Source organism: Danio rerio, chromosome 20, assembly GCF_052040795.2.
Source record: "Danio rerio strain M-AB ecotype USA chromosome 20, GRCz13ab, whole genome shotgun sequence".
Classification (NCBI taxonomy): Eukaryota; Metazoa; Chordata; class Actinopteri; order Cypriniformes; family Danionidae; genus Danio; species Danio rerio.
In genome coordinates, this window is record NC_141040.1 from 51,841,870 (window position 1) to 51,855,265 (window position 13,396).

General features: G+C 37.3%; 1 protein-coding gene across 30 annotated transcripts in view; it reads right to left on the reverse strand.

Moving 5' to 3' along the window:
* The window catches only part of tfap2d (transcription factor AP-2 delta (activating enhancer binding protein 2 delta)), a 223,076-nt gene that overhangs the window by 123,580 nt on the left and 86,100 nt on the right, over nt 1-13,396 (reverse strand). For all 30 annotated transcript variants that reach the window (XM_087297555.1, XM_087297578.1, XM_087297573.1 and 27 more), the window contains one exon: nt 9,231-9,401. The gene's annotated coding sequence lies outside the window, so the exon portion shown is untranslated. The remainder of the gene's footprint in view (nt 1-9,230; nt 9,402-13,396) is intronic.

Genomic DNA, 13,396 nt, shown 5'->3' on the forward strand with positions numbered 1-13,396 from the left:
GTAATTCACAATAAGGATTGCAGGGAATATGTATGCTTTTATAAATACCACATAATACAAGATTTTTTTAGTAAAGACCTCAAATAAGGACTAAGATTTTTTTTCTTTCTGTGTCACTTAGTTTTTAAACCCAATTTATAGTACATTTATTTACAAACACGCTTCTGCTTAGTTTATCTCTCAGCATTAGAAAAAAGTTTGGTTTTCATCTAAATTGCACAACTCGTACTAGTCATTCATGCTGCATTACATAAATAAAAAAAGGTAATTTTGCCAAAAATACATTATGCAGTTTGGAAACAATATTGATTTATGTTAAGTGTGTGGAGCAGTGATACATATAACCACTAGATGAAGTTGTCATAGCCATGATTTACTGTGAATAAAACAGCTATTTACAATAAGGAATAAGTACTAGAACTATTTCATAACTGATAAATATGGCAAAAATCACATCACAGTAGTCAATGCAGGGTTCAGCACAATTCCTTCATGTTGTCCTAACACAAATTGCTTAAGCTAACTTAATCATTTTTGTAGCTGACGCTGATGAGTCGGCTTGTATTTTTGGCTGTATAATGTCGAAGAGTATTGGTTTGTTTATTTTAAACATTTCCTTGTTTCCGGTTGGCTTGAGTCAGAGGTCACTGCTTGATTGATTTAACCTGCGAGTGTTGGTATGGACAGCATAGTAAGACCTCAATGCAGACACCTGTGAAATGCTCCTGATTATTCCACTGCTGCTTATCAGGCCAACACGGTAAACGAAACATTGCTTGTTTATTATTTGTCTACTTTGATGTCCTTTTGATTGTGTTTGTGGGAAACATTTGGTTTGTTTGTTTATCTTTTTAGTTTTCACGGTGTTCAATAAATGAAACACATGGACATCAGTATTTGGGAAGCGTGGACTGTTTTAATAACCGGCGGGTGGCTACAGATTTTGCAAATTCAAGTATATTGAACATCAAACAATTAAGTTACCCCCCCCCCCCCAAATTGTGTTGTTTCAATGCGTTTTAAATACATGGTTTGAACAAGCAGCAAACATAATTTTTTGAAAGTAACGGGATAAGAAAGTCAAAAACACTTTTATAAAATGAAAATGAACGATTACAGGCCCTATATATATATATATATAATATATAATTTATTAATCATAAAATATTGATTAATAAAATGCAAAATGTAAACATTGACCTTTCAAGCATGCAAATTTCTCACCATGTAGTTATTCAATGCTCTGTCTACACTACGCGATGGAGTTTTAAGATTCATCTATAGATGAAACAGTATAAACACAATCCCTGCTTTTTTGCGTCACCTTGAAATAAGCCACAAGACATTTGTGCTGCCCATTACATTACAAACCACAGGAGAGGGCAAATTCTCCAGCAGGATAGCACTCCTTCTCATACTTCAGCCTCCACATCAAAGTTCCTGAAAGCAAAGAAGGTCAAGGTGCTCCAGGATTGGCCACCTCAGTCACCAGATATAAACATTATTGAGCATGTCTGGGGTAAGATGAAGGAAGAGGCATTAAAGATGAATCCAAAGAACCTTGATGAACTCTGGGAGTCCTGTAAGAACACTTTCTTTGCCATTCCAGATGACTTTATTAATAAGAGATTTGAGTCATTGCAGAGATGTATGGATGCAGTCCTCCAAGATTATGGGAGTCAGACACAATATTCATTCTGTTTCCACTGCAGCATGACTTTATATTCTATACTGGACATTATTTCTGTTAAATGACGAGACTTTTGTCTAAGCAAAGTCAGAGCTTACTGTCCTAATTAAATCATTAAAAATTAAGGCATGATTATATTTTATGTTGGCAAAATAAGCATAATCTAGAGTCCTTTGCCTTTAATATAAGCCACTTCTGATACCAAATGATCAACTAGAAGTCAACTTATTATTTGTTGTTCCTAATACTTGGATAGGGGACAAGAAGTTTGTCAGGTAGTTTATAGTTTGTCCCCAAAACAACTTAAACATTGTGTTGATTCAACTCATTTTAAATAAGTAATTTGAACAATTAGCAAGTCTTTTTTTTTTAGTTAACACATGATACAAATCATATTGCACAGCCCTATTATTAAGGCACAAATGATTTCAGCTTGATAAATGATGTGGTAGTTTTGTGCAAAAAAAAAAAGCAACTGTAAACACAACATCCAAAATTAGAAGAAAGCAAATAATAATAAAGATGATTTAATAATAGTATTACTCAACACCCACAAGCTTTAACACTAATAAAACAGGTTGATTCACGAACAACTGCTGTCAGACTGCGGGGAACCGACTTCATACATGCACACAAAATGATCTTGAAACCAGCTGGGGAAAAAAAAAACAGCTCAGAAAAGTGAAGTTAGTTCAGAGAAAAGCTCCCGCAGCGTTTGAGCGCTGATGACACTTGCTTTGATACTTTGTTATCTAATGTAATAACACCCAAACATTTAATCTGTAAAATCACAGCTGAGTTTCAAACTAAAAACATCTCGATTTCGGCGTGAGCATGAAGAGCTCTGAAGTTCAACAACAGCCGGTGAAGCAAGTCCTGCTGAGACGTTGCTCTACCATGTGCTGTATTAAGCATAGATGGTTATGAAGGCAGATGCCCAAACCAATAGTGTGTGTGTGTTTTAGAGGGTGGGGGAAGAAAGCGAGAGACAGTGAAAGAGAGAGCAGGGTAGAACCTTGCCTCAAGCAAAAGCCACTGAACAGTTAAGAACTTCCTGTTTCACTTCGGGCTACGAAGAAAACGCTAACCACACATGATGGAATGATGGCCTTTCATCCGTCCGGAGAAAAGAGGACGAGAAAGCGAGGGAGCCGGCGGAAGAGAGATGTTCTGAGACAGATCCTATTTTCTCGCTGTCAGTGTCAATTAGCAAGACGCCTTTTTGTTAAGCGCAGGTAACCGTTTAAACGCCTCGGCGCAGCGTTTGGACTCAATCTGTCCGGCTCGCTTTGGGTGGTTTGAGAGAGAGAAGCGGCGAAGAACAAAAGAAACATGCACGCGTCGACTCGGCTATCATAGACAAGAATGACTGGATTATCATTTATCAGATACCTGAGACTCAGGCTGTATCCGATTCTACACTGTAAAGAAATGCTGGGTTCCACACACAGGGCTTGACACTTACTTGTGCTCCCAAGTTGAAAAATGTAGGAGCACACTGAAGAATTTGAGGAGAGCAGTGAAAAAAGATCAAATAAATAAAGTTTTTCCCTAATAAATGTAGATGAGGAGATTTTTAAAAGCAAAGCAGTTTCATTTATTTAAACACAATAAGCGCATTAGGTTTCATTTTAACAAGAGCTGTCTCTTTAAATAGTGTTTAATAATCATTTATAATTTAGGGTATACGCACGAATCAGAATATAAGAATGTTTTAGGACCTCATCGCCACTTCAAGTAGTAATCAGTATCAAACCTTTAACTTCATTAACAGTTGCAGTTAAATGAATCAATTGAAGAGAACTAAGAAACAAAGCTTGAAAGAATACATTACGTGGTTGTTTTCAGCGACATGCTTCAGCCACTGTTTATGTGTTATGGAAGGATGCTGACAACGGAGTTGAGGATCCATGTGCAGTATTTATTATGAACAGTAGTCAGGCAGGCAATTATCAAACACAGGAACAAACAGTGTCATATAGGGCAGTCCAAAAAAGTAGTCACAGGCAAATAGATCGGTCAGGGCGGCTAACAGCATAATCAATAAACAAAGCGAGGGTCAAGAAACACGGCACGGGAAAAACAAGACAAGGTAAACGCTTCGTAGTGTTGACAGGCTAACAGGACTCAGCAATGTGTGAGAAAATGAGAGATGTCTTTATAGTCCAGGTAATGAATCAATGACGAGCTTCAGTTGTGTGTCATCAGGGAAAACCGGAACAGGTGTGTGTGAGGTGCATGGCAGAAATTGTAGTCCATATGGTGGCAGAATTGTAGTCTGAGAGACAGTGAAAGTTCTGCCGGCGAACTATTAGGGAAACATTAGGGCTGTGACAGTCGCATGGTTGTCCATGCCATGTCTACGATCTTTTCTCATTGAAGAACAGATAATCCATCTTTTCGCCATCTCCCGAGTCATGTTCATCCACGCTTTTATTTCTTCCCGCTACAAACAATAAAAGTATCACTATAGCAGGACTCCCGGTCCTCAAATAAGTCGTGCACCCTTCTCACCCGCAGATCTCTCCTCACTCTTCAGACACATCGTGCGCACTCTATCAAACCCCTAAACCACCACCCCACAAATTTTTTTTCTTTTAAATTTGATAAATGAATCATACTGACCTCAAACTTAAAAAGCAGGTTTTATTTCACCCAAAATTCTAAATTATTCACAATTATTAAATTATTACCCAAAATTATTCACCTTTACCTTATTTCAATCAACATTCTGAAATCTGATGACTGCTTTCTGAGCAATTAAAATAAATGTGAAAAATCTGTTTTAAAAGTAACAAAAAATCCATACTTCACTTAAAAATGATCATAGAAGTTTTATATAGCAAAAATACTGCAACGATTGCATGACCTGACTGTATCATAAATCTAACAAATCACTTTTAAGACTCTTTTTTATGCTGCTTTTGCATCATTTTTGATGTTTAAAAACTTCAATAGTCATTTATTTGCACGCTCCTGTAAAATAGCCTTAATATAATTCCTTTTGGTGTTTTGCAGAACAAAGAAAGTCAGATAATTTAGAGCGGCATGTAAACAAGTAATTGACGGCTATTGTTAAGTGTTCATTTCGGTGTGAACTATAAAAATGCAGCATTAAACAGCTGTGAAGGGCCTGATGCGTCATGTAATACGCGTGTTTGTCTGTACGGCCTCTAATAAAGCAGACCAGCCGCTGATATCTGAATCCAGACCCTACGATAGCTGTTAACTCTCATTTCAGAAGGTAAATGTTTAGCCATTAGCCAAGCGCTTTGATGTGTCAAACAGGTTAACAGGTACATTTTCTGCTTCATGAAATAGTGTTTTAAAATGCACACACACACACACTGTGGTTTAAGGCAGATGCTTAGAAGTGCAAATTGGCCACGTCTGTGTGCTCTGATCAGCGGATTGTGCTTGTGCGTGTGTTTGCAGTGTATTTCCCAGTGATGCTGTGACAGGGCTTTTACACGACGCCTCAAACCCGGCTCTGGGACGAGTTTCAGGCACTACGTGGAGCATCTACGGTACGTTGTTATCTTTTTCATTAATTTACCTCATCTGCTCTTGCTTTTTTTTTATTTATGTTGACTAGTAAGTGCTGGACAGTGAGGACATCTGAGAAAAGCTGCATCCACACAGTGCATAGAACCAGAGGCACATTTTGGATCAGGTGGATTAAGCGATGCACAAACTACTACGTTTAGTTTCACTAACTTGCAACTGTTATGCCATGTTTTGTTGCTATTTGCTTTTCAAAGTTTTCAGAATGGTATTTAGTATGACGCTAAAAAGGTTGCAAGGGTGTTTTAAACTGTTGCCAGTGTCAGTGCTTAATTTGTGAATTGCGAGGTACCTGAACAGATCAAGGTAACAGATCAGGCTTGTTACCCGTAGATGGAGAGGTGTCGCGCACAAAAGTGGTTGGGGGAGGTGGGGGGTGTTGTTGGGGGTTCTTGCGGTGGATGGCGGAGGGGTGTCATGGACGAAAGTAAGCAGGGCAGGAGTTTTGCGGATGAAAGTAAAGAGGGTTGGGGAGTCGCGCAAGAAAGTGAAAGTAAACAGCGGACGGAGGAGGAGGGCAGTTGAGGAGGGGCATTGGTAAAATGAGGTACCAGATCTGATTTCAGAGGTGCCGGATCTGAATCGGGATCCGGCGTGTTCTGGCACAAATTAAGCCCTGCAGTGTGTTGATATGCAATTGCTAAGAGTGCTCTAGTTAGGACGTTACGTAGCGCAAGCTCTGTGATTGGTCGGTTTGGTAGCGTTGACAAGTGTGGGCAGGGCTGAGAGCCGCGGAACAGCAGCAAGCCAGATAGAGGGAGTGTTTACAAGTTGAGTCTCGTGAAGGTGGTCAAGATGGAAAGTTTTGTTTTGTATTTGCCTTATGATTAAAGTTGTTGCATATCTGCCAGCTCCCATCTCTGAATGAGCGAGTTTGAGCTACTTGTACATGGAGGTAACGTTCAGAAAAAACACTTGACGCAGAAGTGTAAATCAGCCTATAGTAGGCAAAACAGTTTGTGACATAAGTACATGTCACAAATGTCTGAATTTACAGTGCTCATGAATTAAAAAAAAAACTATTTTCACTACTGTATTTAATCGGGCTGCCACTAATATTCAACTAATCGATATTCAATACCAATCAAACACTTTTTTACATTTCATTTGCATTTTTGAATGATTTACTAATGTACGTGCTTCATGTTTTAACCGCTTGCTGCACTTCGTGTTTCTGCTGTTGCGCTCTGTGCGCCCGCAAGTCAACTTAATGGAGTGGGGAAAAAAGAGCTTCAGCGCTCGTGTCTTTTTCATTCTCCAACCAAATGAAGGCAGAGGCAGGGTTTCTGTTGAGGCAACAGCAGTGTTTGTTTTGTTAAGATGAATACAGAGACTTTTAAAGATGGAATAGTGACTGGCGGTCACTGTTTGGAGTTATCCGGAGCTGTATGACTGCAAATCTTGAAAATCATTCATTCATTCATTTTCCTTTAGCTTAGTCTCTTATTTATGAAGGTTTCCCACAGCAGAACGAACCGCCAACTATTCTGGCATATGTTTTACGCAATGGATACATTCTAGCTGCAACCCAGTATTGGGAAACACCAAAAACTTTTTTTTTTTTTTTACAAAACTCCACACTAAAATGTCAACTGGCTCAGCCTGGACTTGAACTATTGACATTCTTGTTGTGAGGCGGCAGTGCTAACCACTGAGCCAACGCGCCACCTCTTGAATATAACAATTATATTAAACACTACAATTATAACTATATTACCAGCAGTGCTCGTGTACAATACGCAGCTTATTCAGTGGTTGTGCGGCACACTTCGTGCTCTCAGAACAGAAAAGTGCATTCAGTGTAATCGGCCCCTTATGATTGTGCAAGTTCTTAATATAGAACTTCAGTGCTTATTATTGTAGTATTTCTAATAGGGTGAACAACATATTGTTTGAGCATTATTATCAAAATGTGTGCATCTGCAATATCTACATTGCAGGATTAGATTATTTAGAAAAGCCTAAAAGATAAAAATTTTAATACATATAATTTTTTTAATTATTTATACAAGGATGAGGTGTGTAACGATATTACAAACCGAACCGAAATATTGCGATACACCAACCTCGATACGTATCGCGAAATTCTCGTGGCGTACCGCGGTACTCTCACGCCCCCTGCTGCCTATTGTTGAGGTTGACGTCACTTGTCTCTAACTAATTAAACCAATTTATTCCATCACATTTGATTAAATTGTATTAGTAATGATGAGCTTTTGTTCTAAATATTATATTCTAAAGTCAGTACTTTCCAAGTGCATGTCATATCATGTGACTTGAGTGGGCGATCACACTCAGTTACTACTGTATACGCACGATGGCTGCTTCACATAGTATTGAGATTGCAGATCCCCCAGACACATTTAAGTAGCCTGTATGCAAACATTTTGGTTTTCCAGTGGAGTACAGGAATGGAATTGGTGTCGTAGACAAAGCGCACACTATCTGTCGTAACTGTTTCACGAAACTTACTCATAAGGAATAACATTTAAAAGGTGTGATGATTTCACAATTTCACACTGACAACCGAACTGCCAATAAAAGTATTTAATGTACAAAAGTGAAACCAGAATAATGCCCAAATATATACAAAAAAGAGAAATATTTACTATAATAAAAAGAATACAATAAAGTAGCAAATTCAAACAAAGTATTAAACAAAAATTAGTTCAACTCAAGAGTAAGGGGACAATGGTAACCGAGAACCGATCCGTGGCTCCAAAACCATGAACCAAACGGAACCGTGCCTTTAGTGTATCGTTACACGCCTAATGGCCATATTATTTTACATTCAATTGTTCAATTAATGTACTTGACTTTAGTTTGATTCCCCGAAAAACCATAAAGAACAGCTGATTTATTTATTTTTGCTTGCAATTTGTTATATTTTATGCAGATACAATGCATGGAAAAAGACTAGATCATGCCCGTCGATTCAGTCGATCTAAATTAATGCCTTTTTTCCAAACAGAGCTATTCAAATCATCAAGTGAAATGTTATCCATATCGCAGTATGTATTGTGGCAAAACAAAATATTGCAATGTCAGATTTTTCCAGTATCGTGGTTAAAAATGACATTTCTTCTCAGCCATTACACTCAAACCGTTTCCCCAATACTTGCTCAGGCAGGCCTAATAAAATTAATTTAAAAAAAACAAGCAAATAATGAACGATTACTGATCGACTAAGGAAATCTTTAGACTGGGACAGAAGTAATATTTACCCTGCTACCATCTATGCTAATTTTCCGTTATAGTGCCAAACAGTCAGATTTCAGATACATTTACTGATTAACCTGCTTCTCCAACATGGTATAGAATTAAATATGAAAAAATGTGGATAATGATTGACAGGGCAGGTAACTAAGTAGCGGAACGGTCCATAAATGAGAAAGTAATATTTCCTAAAACTTTCATACTCATCTGTTACACAAAGATTACCAGATCTTATACCACATAACAGATTACTCATCTGTTATGTAGTATAAGTAGGTGAATTGGAGAGCACCAACAGTGTGTTAGTGGGTGGCTCTAAATGAAGCCCCTCCCCCTCAGCATGCAGTGGGCGGTTCTACTTAAGGCTCCTCCCTCTCCCCAGCAGCAGTGTCAGGCTTCATTATGTGTTTTTTTCGTGCGGTGGCGAATCCTCCCACTCGACACACACAATCGCCCACAGTCAAGCTGAGCGTGTTGTATGTGTGTGTGATGTCAGTGCCACAGGCGACTACTGCTCATGGGCCAATCTACCCAACCTGTCACTCTACATCTGTCTCCCACACACGCGCGTACACCAATTCTGCCTGAAGCATCTGGGCGGACACATGGAAAGTGGATTTTTGTACAACACTTAGCTACATTAGCAGACTCCAGACAGGTCGTGTGTGTTTTTGTGTGTATGTGTGTGTGTGTTTTGAGGAGTGCATCTGAATTTTGATGAATTAGCAGTATAGGGTAAGTGTGTGGGTATTTCACTTACCTGCTGCCTTTAAAGTTGTAATGGGTAACGTCTCCTGGTAAATACGGTGTTCGTTCTTGGGTTACCATGACTTGCCTGATGCAGAAACTTTGGGTGAACCAACAGTTTGAGGCTGGAGTATCTGTTTGTTGACTACTAAATGACAGATGGCAGAGAAAAGCTCCTGTAAACCTGTTGGAAAGAGCCACAATATTTGTTTTAGTGATACTAACATTACACTAACATTAACATTTTAGCGATACACATTTGCTTTCTTTAAATACAAATGAGCTACTAAAATCATAAATGAACTCTCGCTCAATAGGTTATATGCACAGTGTTTCTTCCCATACCGATAAATTTCTGGTGAACGGTTCATGTGAATATTATACAGTTCCTTTTAAAGCATCGATTTTGTAATGTAATTACAATATAATTAGTTAAATAGACTTCAGCACTCATTTCGTTGTTCAAGGGTAAAACAAGATGAAGAGCCATTTACACGCATGTGCCTGTCAGGAGCAGCAGGCTAGCGCAGAAACTTCTTTGAAAAGACTGGAGTAAAATAAACGTTTATATTTAAAAGACATGGTGTGGAAAAATATAATTTAATGTAGAGCTTTTTGTACGTTCTGATCCACTTTATATCGTATATATATTATTCAGGCAGTGAAGATTGTTGATTTTTAAAGAAAACAGAGCTTAAGTGCGCTGATTTTGTAACGGCATACAATACACCACTGAAATATTACTGAAAAACTTAAAAGTTCTTCCACATACGTCTGCATGTACCCTTATAATATACTGACAATATTCAAACAATTATTTATTAGGATAATAGTTATCTCATAGTTATCTCATATTATCAGTGTTATTGCTGTAAGCAATGTTATTATGAATAATATACAATTTTAATAGTGAAAAAAAATAGAAAAAAAATATTTAATATATAAATATAATTAATATTATGAAAACAAATTATCTAAATATTTAAAAAAATTAAAGTTAAATATATAAATAAATAAATAAAAATTAAGTGGCTAGTGCGTCGACTTATGCACTCCGGTGCTCACGGCGGCCCCGAGTTCAATTCCCGCCTTCTGGTCCTTTGCCGATCCTTCCCCTCTATATGCTAACCATGCTTTCCTGTCAATACTCTCTACAGTCCTATTTATTAAAGGAGAAAACCCTGGAAAAAACAACAATTATAAATAGTAAATTAAAAAAAAGTAAAATATATACATTTAAAACATATAAAATGTATATTTTCATATTTATTAAAAATATTTCTTTCTTTTTAATTATTTAAGCATTCGTAGAGAAAAAAACATTATCCAAAGCTACTGACAAATCGGGACAACAGAAGCAATCTTTTAAATATATAGCACCATACTTAAAAAAATAATAATAATAATATTTAATATTTAAAAAATAAGCATTAAAATAAAAATACATTTAAAATTGAACTTTTTTCAGCAATAGTTGAATATTTTATACATATCTAAAAAATAAAATATACAAATAATGAATTCATTTATTTTTAAATTAATTCTAAAAAATATTTTAACAAAACTTAAAGTAATGACTAAGTAAGCTTACAGTTTACTAAGTAAATCCAACACAATCTCACGGCAATTCGTAACTTTTTGATTTAGTGGCTTATTCGTCTGATCTAATTCGTACAATTTAGTACGATTTGCTCACCACCCAATGACAGTTGGGGGTTAGGGGTGGGGTTGGGTGCCACGCCTCCTTTTTAAAATACATTTTCGTATGACTGCACTTGTACGAATTCGTACGAATTAGCCACTAAACTGACAAAACGTAAAATACTTACATTTCCACATGGGATCAGGCTGGTAAGTCAGTAAACTTACATAGTAAAATTACAGTACAGGTATTAAATGAAAAGTTCAGAAGCAAAAACCTCTAAATGCCATCTGAAATTTTCTCCTAAAATAAGCATTTTTTTCAGCCCATGTTTATGTTCAGTTATTTCTCTCTAAAAGCAATGAAAAGACTTATTCGTCACTATAAAAGTAAAATTGCTGAGAATACACACAGTCGGAGTCGGAGAAAAATGCTAATTATAGAAGAAAATTTCATATGGCATTTAAATGTTTTTCCATTTAAACTCTTCAAATATATTTCTAAATTATTCATTCATTCATTTTATTTTAGTCTTAGTCCCTTTATTAAACAGGGGTCGCCACAAAGGAATGAACCACCAACTTATCCAGCATATGTTTTACGCAGTGGATGCCCTTCCAGCCGCAACCCAACACCGGGAAACACCCATACATTCTTGTTTTAACATATACTTATACACTAGGGACAATTTAGTATATTCAGTTCACCTATAGTGCATGTCTTTGGACTGTGGGGGAAACCGGAGCACCACACCAACACGGAGAGAACATGCAAACTGAAATGCCAACTAATCCAGCCAGGGTTCAAATCAGCGACATTCTTGCTGTGAGGCGGCGATCGTGCTACCCACTGTGCCACCGTGCTGTGCCAAATACTTATAAATATTTGAAAAAAAAATTTAATTAAATAAACAAATACACACATGCAAAAACATTTTAAAAGTGTTTTTTTGTAACTTTAAATTGTATTCCAAAAAAATCAAGCCAGTAAACTCGACACTGAATTATAATAATGCACTGTAGGAAAAACTGGAACTCTCATTACCAGCAGAAAAAGACACACACACACACACACACACACTCACACACACACAAAGTGCATTAATTTAAACCAAGACTCTACCTGAGTTTAACTACTCACCACCAGTCATTCCCAAAACTACAGCTCGACCTCATTGCCCCAGGATATATATCCCACACACATACACACACAGGAGAGCGGCTCCTCTCACACTCCTATTAATTAACCACATTAACATACGAGCACAATGACCCAGTCAAATGACCCGGGGCGAGAGCCGTTCAACTTCATTAAATGTGAAGCCGTCACCGTCCGCCGTCTCTCAGCGGCGCTATCATCTCACTCTCACCGCCACATAACTTCACACACACACACGTCACTCTCCCAGACATAAACAGGCCAGCTAATTACCAGCGGTTTAATAATGACCTGCAATAAACCAAAGACAACTCATAACAGTGGCTTATTGTGCGCTTCTTTTTTTCCAGATCCGCACCTCCCTGACCTTCATATCACATGCCTGAAGGCGTTTCGCAGCACTTTAAACTGAATTCAAAGCCAGAAAGAAAACAACTAAATTTGTAGTTGAACTCTGATACTTTGTCGTTGTGAACTCTCAGGTAGACATCTAAATGTTTACACATTACTGAATCACTTTACAGTGGTGTGTGTCAATGTGTTTATTCGATATTATTAGAAGAAAGCTGTGTTCTATAGCAAGAAACTAAATATGATGCTTGAATAGGCCTGTCATAATAATCATTATATCCACTTATCAATCAATACATGGAGACGACCGCAATATTTTTCCCGTAAACTAATTTATAAATGTAAACTCACTGGCCACTTTATTAGGTACACCTTACTAGTACCGGGTTGGACCCCCTTTTGCTTTCAGATCACCTTAATCCTTCGGGGCATAGATTCAACAAGGTACTGGATATATTAGATTTTGCTCCATATTGACATGATAACATCACGCAGTTGCTTCAGATTTGTCAGCTGCACATCCATGATGCAAATATCCCGTTCCACCACATCCCAATGGTGCTCTGATGGATTGAGAACTGGTGACTGTGGAGGCCATTTGAGTACAGTGGACTCATTTTCATGCTCAAGAAAAATGTTGTTTCATGCTGTTGATGCCAAATTCTGATCCTACCATTATACAATCATATATAATCAGTGGCATAAAATGATCCCAAAATGTCAATAATGTTGCTCAGCGCAACAATTTCTGTGACAATATATTGCACAACAAAAATTCTTTATCGAGACAGGCCTATGCGTTATCAAAAATTAATAGATAGAAGAAGAGGTTGTGTTTCCAAATATTAGTTGCCAAAAACAGTAAATAAGTAAAACTACACTGTAAAAAAATGTTCGTGATTTCAACAGTAAAAACTGTAAAAATGCTACAGTAAAAAACGTAACCTGGTTAACAGTATGTTTCTTTAATATATACAGAGAATAACCGTAAACTGACTTTCCCAGAATTCCCTGCATGGCACTAACCT